Here is a 13,338-nt window from a genome sequence, read left to right as displayed (position 1 = left end):
GCTAAATACCGCCCTGGAGATAAGAACGTCAGAGCAGATGCCCTATCTTGCTCTTTTCTCTCTGAAGACATACCTGATGAACCCCAGCATATCATAGACCCAAAGAGAGTTATTTTATCAGCTACACATCCAGTACCTCCAGGCAAGACCATTGTACCCTGCAATCTAAGAAAAAAACTGTTAGCATGGGCTCACGACTCGAAACTGGCTGGACATCCTGGTCAACAAAGAACTCTGGTGAAGCTACAGAAGTACTACTGGTGGCCCACCATGAAAGAAGACACTTTTGCGTGCGTAGCTTCTTGCTCCAATTGTGCCAGACAGAAACCTCTGCCCAGATGTACTTGGGGCCTGCTTCATCCAGATGAGCCCTGGACCCACATTGCCACAGACTTTGTGTTGGACTTACCACTTTCTGGAGGTAATAATACCATTTGGGTTACAGTGGATCTTTTCTCAAAAATGGCTCACTTCGTGGCTCTCCCTGGCTTGCCTTCAGCCATGGAGATTGCTAAACTATTCATCAGCCACATCTTTCGCCTACACGGCATGCCAAAACACATTGTCTCAGACAGAAGAGTCCAATTTACAGCCAAGTTCTGGAAGACTTTGTGTAAGAAGCTCGATATCACACTTAACTTCACCTCTGCATACCATCCTCAGCCAAATGGCCAAACCGAAAGAATGAATAGAACACTCAAGCAGTTCCTTCGTGCCTATGTTGGTTCATGTCAGAATGACTGGGCTGAACTGTTGCCCTGAACTAAGTTGGCCATCAACTCCCATCCAGCATCATCTACTGGATCTACATCTTTTGACGTGGTCTACGGACGACGACACTTACCACCTTTACCACTTCCACTTTCAGTGTCGTCCCCGGCAGCTCAATCTACTGCCAAAGATATCCAACAACTCTGGAGAAAGACTAAAGAGATGCTCCAAAAAGCTGGACAAAGAGCTAAGAAGGGATATGATGCTTCCCATAGCAAAGCTCCTGAATTCCAGCCTGGTGACAAGGTCTGGCTGTCTACCAAACATCTGAGTCAAGCTACCATCAGCTCGATTTGCTCCACGCTTTGTTGGACCCTTTTCTATCCTCCAACGATTGGGTAAGCTCACTTACAGTCTGAAACTTCCTCCAGCATTGAAGATTCATAATGCGTTCCATGTCTCACTACTGAAACCGCTTGTCCTTAGCGAGTTTTCCACCAAGACACCTGAACCTATTCCTGTTGATGCAGAAGAAGATATCGGGTACAAGGTTGATGCCATCCTTGATGTAAGAAAGAGAGGCAGAGTTTGGAAATACCTACTGGCATGGGAGGGTTATGGACCTGTAGAAAACTCTTGGGAACCTTTGGCTAATATCATGGATAAAGAGATGCTTCGTCAATTCCATCGCATTGCATCCTCAAAAACCAAGACCAGGTAGGGGGTCTGGAGGGGTCCCTTTGAAGGGGGGTACTGTTGTGTCCATCGGTCTGAGACGCCTTCAACCTCTGTGCTTTACCTTTCTCTCTGCTCTCCTCGCTATCCTTGGGAAGATGGCTACTGCTGCGTCTGCTTGCCGCTCTCTCCGGCGTCCCCAGAACGGCTATGGCAAGGCTATCTGCCATGTTTCTCCTGAGGGCCTCCTAGGGTGTGCGCGCGCATGCCACCCACTTCTTTATCCATGTCATGGCAGGAACCTCATGGGCGTCCCCCTCGAGTGATGTCACTCCATCCGGGTATTTAGCCTGCCCTTCGTTTGGTAACAATTCGAGTTAGCAAGGATTGGAATGTCTCCGGTCTGAGCTACTCTGCCACTTCCAAGCTGCCGCTGGAAGCTCTCTCTGCCCTTCGGGGTATTTCATCTAACCTGGGTACCCGCTTCTCGGGGGCCCTTTGCTTTCTTTCAGGTGCCTATCTGGGATACCAAGTACTCGCTCCTCGAGGGTCTGCGCTCCCTGCCTCGGTGCCTGTAATCCATCTACTTTTGCCTGCTGGGATCTACATCTATACAGCTAACAACATACGGGCTGATACAGTAAAGTCCGTTGGAGAGCGGGTGAATGCCCGCTCTCCTGGCGCGCGCACAGGCCACTCTCCTGTGTGCGCGATTCAGTATTCAAATTAGGGTCGGCGGTAAAAAGAGGTGCTAGGGACACTAGCGCGTCCCTAGCACCTCTTTTTGGACAGGAGCGTCGGCTGTCAGCAGGTTTGACAGCCAACGCTCAATTTTGCCGGCATCGGTTTACAAACCCGCAGACAGCCACGGGTTCAGAAACCGGACGCCGGCAAAATTGAACGTCCGGATTTCAACCCGCGAGCCGCGGGCCAACTTCCATTTTTTTTTTTTATTACTTTTTGTAACTTTCGGGACCTCCAACTTAATATCACCATGATATTAAGTCATAGGGTGCACAGAAAAGCAGATTTTACTGCTTTTCTGTGCACTTTTCCAGTGCCCGGAGAAATTAGCACCTACCTTTTGGATAGGCGCTAATTTCTGAAAGTAAAATGTGCGGCTTGGCTGCACATTTTCCTTTCTGAATTGCGCGGGAATACCTAATAGGGCCATTAACATGCATTTGCATGTTGCGGGCGCTATTAGGTTCGGGGGGGGGGGGGGGGGGTTGGACGTGCGTTTTCGACCACTTACTGAATAAGGGGCAACGCTAACATGTCGAAAACGCGCATTCAGTTGCGGGTTAACTCACTAACAGGCCTGTTAGTGAGTAACCTAACCTTTATCAGTCTGTCTGATCTACAGCTCCGCACTGGGAACCTGCAACTGGAACTCCCTATACTACCATGTGCTGCTAACATCTACCATTGTGAGACGGGTCTTCTCTGCCGAGGGTCCCTGGACTGCTACTACTGGATCACCTCACTGCTGCCACCTCTGATGGTATCATCCAGCTGTATAATAAAAGACAAATCTCTGTGTTTGCGTGTCTTGAGTCTAGCCTAGTACTGCGGCTCCTCACGGGGCTCCTCCCCATGGGCGTGGTCAACACCGCAGTACCCAAGAATCCACTCCAGCATCTCAAAACCATAACACTGAGATCCTTTATTCATTCCCCTCCTGTGAAATTCCTACTTTCCTCATTTTTAGATCCCTTCCCCTCCTTCTCTCAAATGCTAATCTCTAAGATCCCTTTTCTTCTAATAAAAAAACCAAAAAATTATCTAGACACAGACATTTCAGAAAATGTATTTATTTTTATAAAATAAAAAATGCATTATTTAAATTGCAAATATATGCAAAATTATGCAAATTTGCCACATCAGTGCTGCAGAATTTTAAAAAATTGGCCTCTGATTTTGCTAATCTTGCTACAGAATCTTGAAAAATCAGCTGTAAGAAACCAGGGTCTCTGGCTATAACAGCATACTGCAGTGACAAGTATTTACTACAATGATGCATTTTTTTCTTTGGGAAGTACATTTTTATAGTGCAGGACATTTCACAACATTGTACATGCATATATGCATTTATGTTAAGGTAAATCTAACACATTGCTAGAGGCCTGCATTTAATGTACCTATCATACACGATACTATTTTATGTACACAAGAATACAGGAAAAGTAATGTACTAGATACATTTATAGACAATGTCATTATAAACTCCAAGCACACTCCTTTCATGTAGGCATGTATACAAAACCACAGGCATCTTTCATCTATCAATTATTACAAGAGCCTAAAGAATTGCCAGGTAAAATAGTATCTTTAAAGATGGCCATGAATGTAGTTGAAATATGTGTGCACAATTTTTTACATGTAGAGTTTTGTACTTTATATGATAACATACACACTTATTCAAGACATTTACTTCTGTCTATCACAAAAGACTTATTACATTAGGTCTCTAATCTAGTACATCAATGTACACTTGATAAAGTCTACATAGCTTGCAGAAAAACCCACATCTTGTAGAAAACAATAATGGAGACACCATACATAGTTTAAGGCTGGCTTGCCTGTAAATGAAAGGAATAAGACATCCTGTTTTCTGGAACACAATCCCCTGTGACCAGCCAGCTGGTCGCATTATATTGCTTATTCAAAGCTCACATTTGCTGCAAGATTCCTATAACAATCAGACAGATCTCTGTCTGCAGGCACAGCATTATGAGTCTGGGGTTTTTTATACGTTGCATGCATACATGCATTGCATTTCCATGAAAGATGCACTTTGAGAAGTAGAATAGAAACATAAAGGCTCATCAGGCAAGCAGGGTATGCATATCTTGTTCTTTCAAAGCCTACATATCCAGTACTACCACCTGAACAATTAAAATAAATAGAAGCATTGTCGTATATATTTGTACAAGTCTTATACAAACTTTCCACTCTGGAGAAGAACCCTTTAACAGCAGCCAGGCCTTTTGATGACTTGTCCCACTTACATACGAATATAAGAATTGCCATGTAGGTCCTCTGAGCCCAGCAGCCTGTCTCTGACAGTAGGCCAATCCAGGTTGCAAGCGCCCGGCAGATCCCATAAAATAGATCTAATTATTGTTACTCCTAGGGTTAGCAATAGTTTTCTTTAATCTACTTGGCTAATATTGTATTATGGACTTTTTCTCTAGGAGCTTGTCCAAACCTCTCTTAAATTCTGCTATGCTAGTTGCCTTGATAATATCTTCTGGCAACAGATTTCACAGCTTGATAGTGTGCTAAGTAAAAAGTACTTTCAATGATCTGTTTGGAATCTGCCAGTTATTAGTTTCATGTCCTCTTTTTTGAGTGTAACCCCTGGGCAGGGCAAATCCTTTAGCTGGCACCCAGGAGCACATAGGAAAAGAGAGATGGACCCTTTTTGCACACTACTCCTCTTAAATATCTCTGTATTTCCATGGACAATGACTATATTCGGAGTTCCAGGATTCCCAGTTGGAAAAGAGCAATAGTTTTAATAACCATTTTGCAATCAAGCCCTGCCCATTTTGCAATCAGCACTAATAATTATCACAGTCTTTCATTTAAAAAAATATATGGAAGTGGGGGCAGTTTCCAACTTTTTTTTTACTAATAGTTGATTAAATAACTGAAGAATATTTACAGCTTCATTTCTTGTTCAAATAAAGTCAATAAATAGTAGAACAGCAGAAATACTAAAAAATATGTCACCTCACTTCTTTAGTAAAGTCTCAATTTCTTAGCACACTTCATGACACTTGAAATCCTTCTTTTCCCTAATTACTCCAAATAGCTCAAATTACTCTGATTACTCAGATCTGAAGAGAGTACAGTCCTCCTTTATACTCTCAAATTTATCCCAGCTTCTTCTCACTGTAGGTGGTTAAAGTCCTAATATTATTATTAGAACTTAAGACTCAGTTCTCATACCTTTCCTGAAATGTTCAGTTATATTTTAGTTCTCCTATTTAGTACCCTAGCAGCACTCTCCTCTCAAGTACCTTTCACTTGAGTCAGCAGCATACACAGTTAATACCTTTATCGCCTTTTGTTTTCTGCGATGGTCAGAGCTCCCTTCTATGATGATTCCTTCAATCCTCAGGTTCCCTCAAAGTGAAAGACACCTGCCTCAGTGTAAAAGATACTGAGTCCCTGGTACCAAGGGCACTCAGCTCCAAGGAACAAAAATAGTATTTAACTCTAAAAGGGGAAAAATCAAAGCAGAGGCAAGAAGGGTAGAAAAATGTCATTGTCTCCTAAATGGGGAGATAATTCAATAACAGTTAACATTGAAACTCATTTGCATTGAGTCACTGTCTGTTGCACCGGAGGTGGACCCTTGGGCCGAGGTGGGGTTGACGCAACCCGTAGGTAGGGACCTAAGGGTCCCACCGTTGGCAGGCGGAGTGGGCTGATGTACAGAGGCCAGCTGGCGCTTCACCAATACCAGCCCTCGTTCCCCGCAAGTTGCGCCTTTGGGTGCCGGGGCCGGCTGGACTTAGGTGGGCCTCCATATGTTGTCGTCGATGAGGAGGTCGAGCTCATCCCAGAGACAGCAGGAGAGAGATAGTACAGTCTCAAACTGGTCAAGGTAGTGTCCCGGAGACCCGGGCACCAAAATAAGCAAGGAAGACAGGGGGCGCCCGAGCAAAAGCAGGCCAAAGCTTGAATAGGCCAAGTCTAGGACGTAGGCTGAAGAGGTGTCATGGACCAAGCTTGAGCCAGGACTGGCAGCAATCTAGAAGCAGTGGCAAGCAAGGCTGAGGTCTGATCATGGAGATAGTCAAACGTAGTCAAGTAATGCAGAGGTCTGGGTCTGGAGAGAGACAGCAACATAGTCAGGCAATGCAGAGGTTTGGGTCTGGAGAGAGCCAACGACGTAGTCAGGCAATGCAGAGGTCTGGGTCTGGAGAGAGACAGCGACGTAGTCAGGCAATGCAGAGGTCTGGGTCTGGAGAGAGGCAACGACATAGTCAGCCAATGCAGAGGTCTGGGTCTGGAGTGAGGCAACGACGTAGTCAGGCAATGCAGAGGTCTGGGTCTGGAGAGAGGCAACGACGTAGTCAGGGAATGCAGAGGTCTGAGTCTGGAAAGAAGCAACGGCGTGGTCAGGCAAAGTAGAGTCAAAGTCCGTGTAGTCAATCTGAGGTAGGAAGAAGAGCAGGAATGTAGGAGCAAAGGAATCAGGAACCAGGATCAGCAAGGACAGGAACACGAGAATGGGACGAAACTCTCAGGAGGCAACGAGTATTTGAGCAGCGAGGAGACCTGTTGCAAAGGCAAAGCTAGGGAGCAGAGCCCGGGCTTAAGTACAGGTGCTCCGCTGACATCATCATCCGGGGCCATGGATCAGTTCCTGCCGTAGGCCCTATTTAAGCTTCAGTGGTGCGTGGTGCTGAGTAGAAGCTTCTCTCTGTGGGCCACGCAGAAAGGCCCAACATGGAACAATGTAAGTGGTAGCTGAACTGGGAACACCATGATCTGTAGCTGAGCCGGAGGCACCAGGGGTGGCCCAAGGATGGAGCTGGCGGCCTACCAGGGACAAGGAACCAGGCGCTGGAGTTACTGTAGAGAGGTGAGAGGGCTGTGTCGTGGGTCTGTCACGGACGGCACGCATAACACTGTCATGTCCATCCTCTGAAGGTCTGAAGGTCTTCCCTACCCCTGATCCAGGTTCTCACAGGAAATTCTCCAAAATGGATTATAAAAGTAAAATAACTAGAAACAGATCAAATGGGGGCTGATTCCACGTGAATATTCCCAACTCCTTTCCACTAAATAAGGTACAAATAAAGGGGCAGGAGACAGCATGTTTTTGTCCTCTTGAAAGACTAACTCAAAATCCATGAGGATTGATGGTGCTTAAGGATCATAAACAGCAAGAACACACCATCTGCATTTCTCATGTGGGGGAGTTAAACCCAAATTATTATTCATTAAAACTGCACTCCCCAGCAATTTAGTACATTTCTTTTGTACTTTATTTACCTTTTCCACTTCACTCATGATTTTATAAACTTCTATCATGTCCCCTCTCAGCTGTCTCTTTTTCAAGTTGAAGGGCACTAGCCTAGCCTGCATAGCCTATTATCATAGGAGAGATGTTCCATCCTCTTTATAAATTTGTTGACCTTCTCTGCATCTTTTCTATTTCTGCTATATCTTTCTAGAGATGTAACAACTGGAACTGCACACAGTACTCAAGGTGTACTTGATACAGAGGCAATATGATATTTTCCATTTATTTTTGTATCATTCTTAATATTCTGTTTGCTTTGTTGAACACCTCCGTCCACTGTGCTGAGGATTTCAATGTATTGTGATTGTCCACATGGACTCCAAGGTTTTTTACCTGGTTAGTGATTCCTGGGTTAGTGATTCCAAATATAAAATCCAGCATTGTATACCTGCAGTTAGGATTATTTTTCCAAACTGTAGTTGCTCTGGTGCAGCAATGAGTTGGGAAACAGCCAGGAATAAGAAACAAGGCCAGCTGCAGCTGATTCCACACAAACAATCTCTTTATTTACAAGCAAAAACAAAGAACTACACAAAGGCTGCTTACCTCAGCCATCTCACAATATATGCAGCCCTTGCTTAGACTGGCTTCCTGCCTTCTCTCTAGAGCCTCCCCAGTCTTCTTGGTCCTGCCTTCTCCTTATACAAGGTTACAGAGATCCCTCCTGGCCCAGTATCCCTTGCTGAGCTGGCTTTTAAAGGGGTCTGGGCCAGATAGCTGTGACCTGCCCTTTATGATGTTCTGGGAGAGTTCTTATACCCTTCCTCACTCACATTAAATTTCATCTGCCATTCAGTTGCTTAGATTACTAGTCTCACAAGTTACTTCTGCAAGTCCTCGCAATTTTCTGTTGTTTTAACAAATCTGAATAATTTTATGTCATCTGCAAATTTGATCATCTCATTCATTTTTTTTCCCAGATCATTTATGAATATGTTGAACAGCACAGGTCCCAGTACCAATATCTATGGTACTCCAATAATGACCCTTCTCCATTTGGAAAACTGACCATTTAGTAGGGATGTGCAGACCAAAAGTTTATGTTCATAAGTCCATAAGTCGAAAGGGGGGGTCAATTTCGGTCAATATGGACATATGGAGAATTCCATAAGTTGAGTCTATGTCCATACGTGCACCGGTTCCCTAAATAAAAATGTAAACCCCTCACCCTCCTTAATCCCCCCCCCAAGACTTACCAAAACTCCCTGGTGGTCCAGCGGGGAGTCAGGAAGCCATTCCTCTAGTCCTTTGCGAGGAGCACGTGACGCGGACGTCACGTGGTCCACCGCGGTTCTGCTCCCGGACCCCTCGTTGGACCCAACCGGAACTTTGGCCAGCTTGGGGGGGTCAGGAGGCCCCCCCAAGCTGGCCAACGTATTCCAACGTATTCAACATAGCTATGTTGAATACGTTGGAAATCGCGATCGTTTTCGCCTCATCACTTTTTTAAGTTAAAAAAAAAATATAAGTTGCGTTTTACATATGCGTTGAAAACGAATGCACCCCCCTACCATTTAGTTCTACCCTCTGTTTCTGGCCTTTTAACTAGTTACCAATGCACAATAGAACACTGCCTCCTACCCCATGACTTTGTAATTTCCTGAGGAGTGTCTCATGGGAGACTTTTCTGAAAATCCAAATACACTATATGAAATGGCTAACCTTTATCTACATGTTTATTTACACTTTCAAAAATTCTAAAAATTGGTAAGACAAGACTTTCCCTTGTTGACTCTTCTCTTTTAAATCATGTCTATCTATATGGCCAATGATTTTATTTTTAGGAATGGCTTCTACCATTTTGTTTGGCATTGGCATCAGGCTCACCGGTCTATAGTTTCCCAGATCACCGCTGGCCAGTGGGCACCTTCCAGTTTTTCAGGAATCGTGGGTGTTTTAAATGATGTTACAGATTACTAGTAACAGGTTAGCTATTTCATGTTTTAGTATTTTTTTGTTGACAAAGGTTAGATCTTCGGATATCAGTTTTTTAAAACAGAGCAGCCGATCCCTTTATGACAGCTAAATATATATGTACGGAACCCCTGGGGTCTTCACTAGATGTCCCTAGTCCCAGCCCTTGGAAAGTCAGCAGCAGAAGACATACCATTCATTACAGCATCTCATCCAGAGTTTGCCTGGAATCGGATGTGCCTTAGGCACAAGAGGTGCTAGTTTAGGTGAGAGTAGGGCAGATGTACTTTGCTTTCAGAAGGGAAGGATGTGTATCATGTATGCTCTTGAGTTAGGCCAACAAGTCTGATATAGATAAAGAGAGACACATGCTTTGCCAGTACCTTTAATAGTGCAGGAAGTAAGAGGGATATTTAAAATGCTTTTAACAGTTTTTCTGATTTCTACATTTTTGACCTGTTCCATTTCCAGCAGGCTGTATCTCTTGCTCAGGGTGGTCAAGAGGACTGTACACCTTTTCAACCAGCATAAAAGGAGGTTGCTGCACTCAGCTGTGAGTAGAGATCCTGATTCAAGTTGTTTCAAGTTTGGATTTTTCCACCATTAGGAAAAGGAATAATTTTTCTGCCCTCTTCTTTTCCCCTGAACTGGAGACTTTTGGTAGCTGTTTCCAGTACAGGTCTTTTCTCCTGGGAGGTTAGCTTCTAGTTTTGAAGAGGAATCATCTAGGGAGAAACATCTGGAAACACCTGGGGAAAGGGATCTGGTTACTGTTAGGATATCCCAGCTCCCTTGGGATAATTATCTATCCCTACCGTGGAGGACAAGCAGATTCCAAGTCCTTGCTGCGAGGGACATTTCCAGAGCTAGAGTGCATCCAAATCACATCTCATGTAAATTTGGGGACACTGGAAGTAATGGGACATACCCACAGAAATGACTCTCACCTTGGGCATACAGGAAAGGAGAATTAAAGAGGGATTTGGGGGTGGAGTATAGTTTGGAAGGGTGGTTTTACATACATATTCAGAGGTAGGGATGTGAATCATTTTTTGACGATTTTAAAAAATCGTCAGATATATTTTAAAATCGTCAAAAATCATTAAGAGTCACGATACAAAAGAAATTCCCCCGATTTATCGTGAAAAATCGTAAATCAGGGGAGGGCGGGGAAAACCGGCACACCAAAACAACCCCTAAACCCACCCCGACCCTATAAAACAAATCCCTTACCTTCCCCCACCCTCCCAAACCCCCCCAAAACCTTTTACGAGTACCTGGTGGTCCAGTGGGGGCGCGGGGACCGATCTCCCGCTCTCTGTCCATCGGCGCCATTTTGGCTGCCACTCAAAAATGGCACCGATGGCCCGATAAAAAAAAAAACCACCCGACCCTTTAAAAATGACCCCTTAGCTTCCCCCACCCTCCCGATCCCCCCAAAACATTTTAAAATTACCTGGTGGTCTAGTGGTGGTCCCGGGAGCGATCTCCCATTCTCAGGCCGTCGGCTGCCACTCATAAAGATGGCGCCGATGGCCCTTTGCCCTTACCATATGACAGGGTATCCGTGCCATTGGCCGGCCCCTGTCACATGGTAGGAGCACTGGCTGGCCGGTGCCATCTTTAAAGATGGCCTCCGCCATTGTAAAGATGGCCGCCACCATCTTTAAAGATGGCCACCACCATATTTAAAGATGGCCACCGCCATCGTAAAGATGGCCACCGCCATCTTTAAAGATGGCGCCGGCCATCCAGTGCTCCTACCATGTGACAGGAGCTGGCCAATGGCACGGATATCCTGTCACATGGTAAGGGCAAAGGGCCATCGGTGCCATCTTTATGAGTGGCAGCCGATGGCCCAAGAATGGGAGATCGCTCCCAGACCACCACTAGACCACCAGGTAATTTTAAAATGTTTTGGGGGGCTTGGGAAGGTGGGGGAAGCTAAGGGGTCATTTTTAAAGGGTCGGGTGGTTTTTTTTTTATCGGGCCATCGGCGCCATTTTTGAGTGGCAGCCAAAATGGCGCCGATGGCCCGAGAGCGGAAGATTGGTCCCCGCGCCCCCACTGGACCACCAGGTAATCGTAAAAAGTTGGGGGGGGGGGTTCGGGAGGGTGGGGGAAGGTAAGGGGTTAATTTTAAAGGGTCGGGCCTCACTAAAAAAAAAATTACAATGTGAATCGGAACCAATTCCGATTCACATCACCCCAGATCAGATTTTTTCCCCCCTCTAGCCGAACCCGATTGTTAAGACGATCGGGCACACAATTCACATCTCTATTCAGAGGTACTGTTATGCTCGCTCACGGGACAGGCTTGTGAGTGGCTTTACTCACTGTCCCTGATGCCGTGCTACAGCTGGAGATGTGGCCAATGCCTGCATCATTGCAGCCCGAGTGCCACTAGGTATGTGCAGCAGGGACGGATTTGTCCCATTAGGTAATTGTATTTATCGGGACCCAAATCCGTTGCATCCGTTCTTGAGGGACCCCGATCCGTTCATTAGTTACATATGTATGCATTTTCCAAACAAAACACCATCCCAACTCTTTAAATTTAATTAACTACAACTCTCCGCTCTCCTGACCCCCCCCCCAAGACTTGCCAAAAATCCTTGGTGGTCCAGCAGGGGTCCTAGAGCGATCTCCTGCACTCGGGCCGTTGGCTGCCGGTATTCAAAATAGTGCCGCTAGCCTTTGCTCTTACTATGTCAATGGGGCTACCGGTGCCATTGGTCGGCCCCAGTCACATGATAGGAGCACAAGATGGCACTGGTCATCCATTGCTCCTACCATGTGACAGGGGCCAACGAATGGCACCGGTAGCCCCTGTGACATAGTAAGGGCAAAGGCTATCGGCGCCATTTTGAATACCGGCAGCCGACAGCCCGAGTGCAGGAGATCGCTCTAGGACCCCCGCTGGACTACCAGAGACTTTTGGAAAGTCTTAGGGGGTCAGGAGGGTGGGGGTTTATTCGTTAGTGATACGTTGTATTCATGGGGGTTTGCTATACGTTTCGCAACGCCCCCGAATACAATGAATATGGCATATACGTTGCGGATTACCAATACGTTGCAAACGAATGCACACCCCTAAGTGCCATCAATGCTCCTGCCTTGGCTGGGGCCTCCAACACTGCTACTTCCTGTTCTTCGTGGCAGGTCAGCTGCCACTGCTGCCATCCTCATCGCAGCTAGGTGTCACTGCTGCTGACTCCGCAGCAGTGTGCCACTGCTGCTCTTCTGATCTTCGCATCCCTGAGCCACCAGCCATGCCACTGACACCACCAACATCCTGCTCCTGCTCCGACACCCTTCCTAACCGTGCGCGCTTGTCACTGCTCTCCGTTTAAAGGGACCATGGTGGGAAAGTACAAGAGGAGATGATTTGAACAATGCACTCTCTACCTAGCTTCAAACAAGCTAGGTAGAGAGTATATCAAGTTAAGTAGAGAGTGCATTGCACAAATCAACTCCTCTTGTACCTTTTATCCATTCAAATGACAGAAAATCTTCAGTGATATCAACTTCGCTGTCATACATCTGGCTGTGTATGTAAAACCACCATTCCAATTCCTACCGCACCACCAAACTCCACACCGAGTTAAAAGTACCTCTCTTTCAATTGTATAAATAGAGAGTGACATATTGATTTTGTTTCTCTCTCTCTCTCTCTCTCCAAATGGCATGCATGATAAAACCCTTTTTGTGGTTTATTAATCAGCGCATAAAATGAAATATGGTGCAATATATTTATTGTACCTTGCGGAAATGTCCTGTGAGATGCGGCAGCAGGGTAATTAGCCTAACCAAGCCCCTTTTTTATCACGGGCTCTATTTTTGCTATATTTACAGCATTTTGATAAATCTAGGCCTTAGACAGATAAGTCAATTATCCAGTAAATGTTGCCCACTGATTGTAGGCAGATAATCAGTAGTGCTATTTATCTAGATAAGTCCAACTTATCTAAGTATTATTTTTTTTTTTATAT

Source organism: Rhinatrema bivittatum, chromosome 6 (assembly GCF_901001135.1).
Source record: "Rhinatrema bivittatum chromosome 6, aRhiBiv1.1, whole genome shotgun sequence".
NCBI classification, from domain to species: Eukaryota; Metazoa; Chordata; class Amphibia; order Gymnophiona; family Rhinatrematidae; genus Rhinatrema; species Rhinatrema bivittatum.
The sequence above is the reverse complement of the archived record's forward strand: the minus strand, read 5'-3'. Positions refer to the sequence as shown.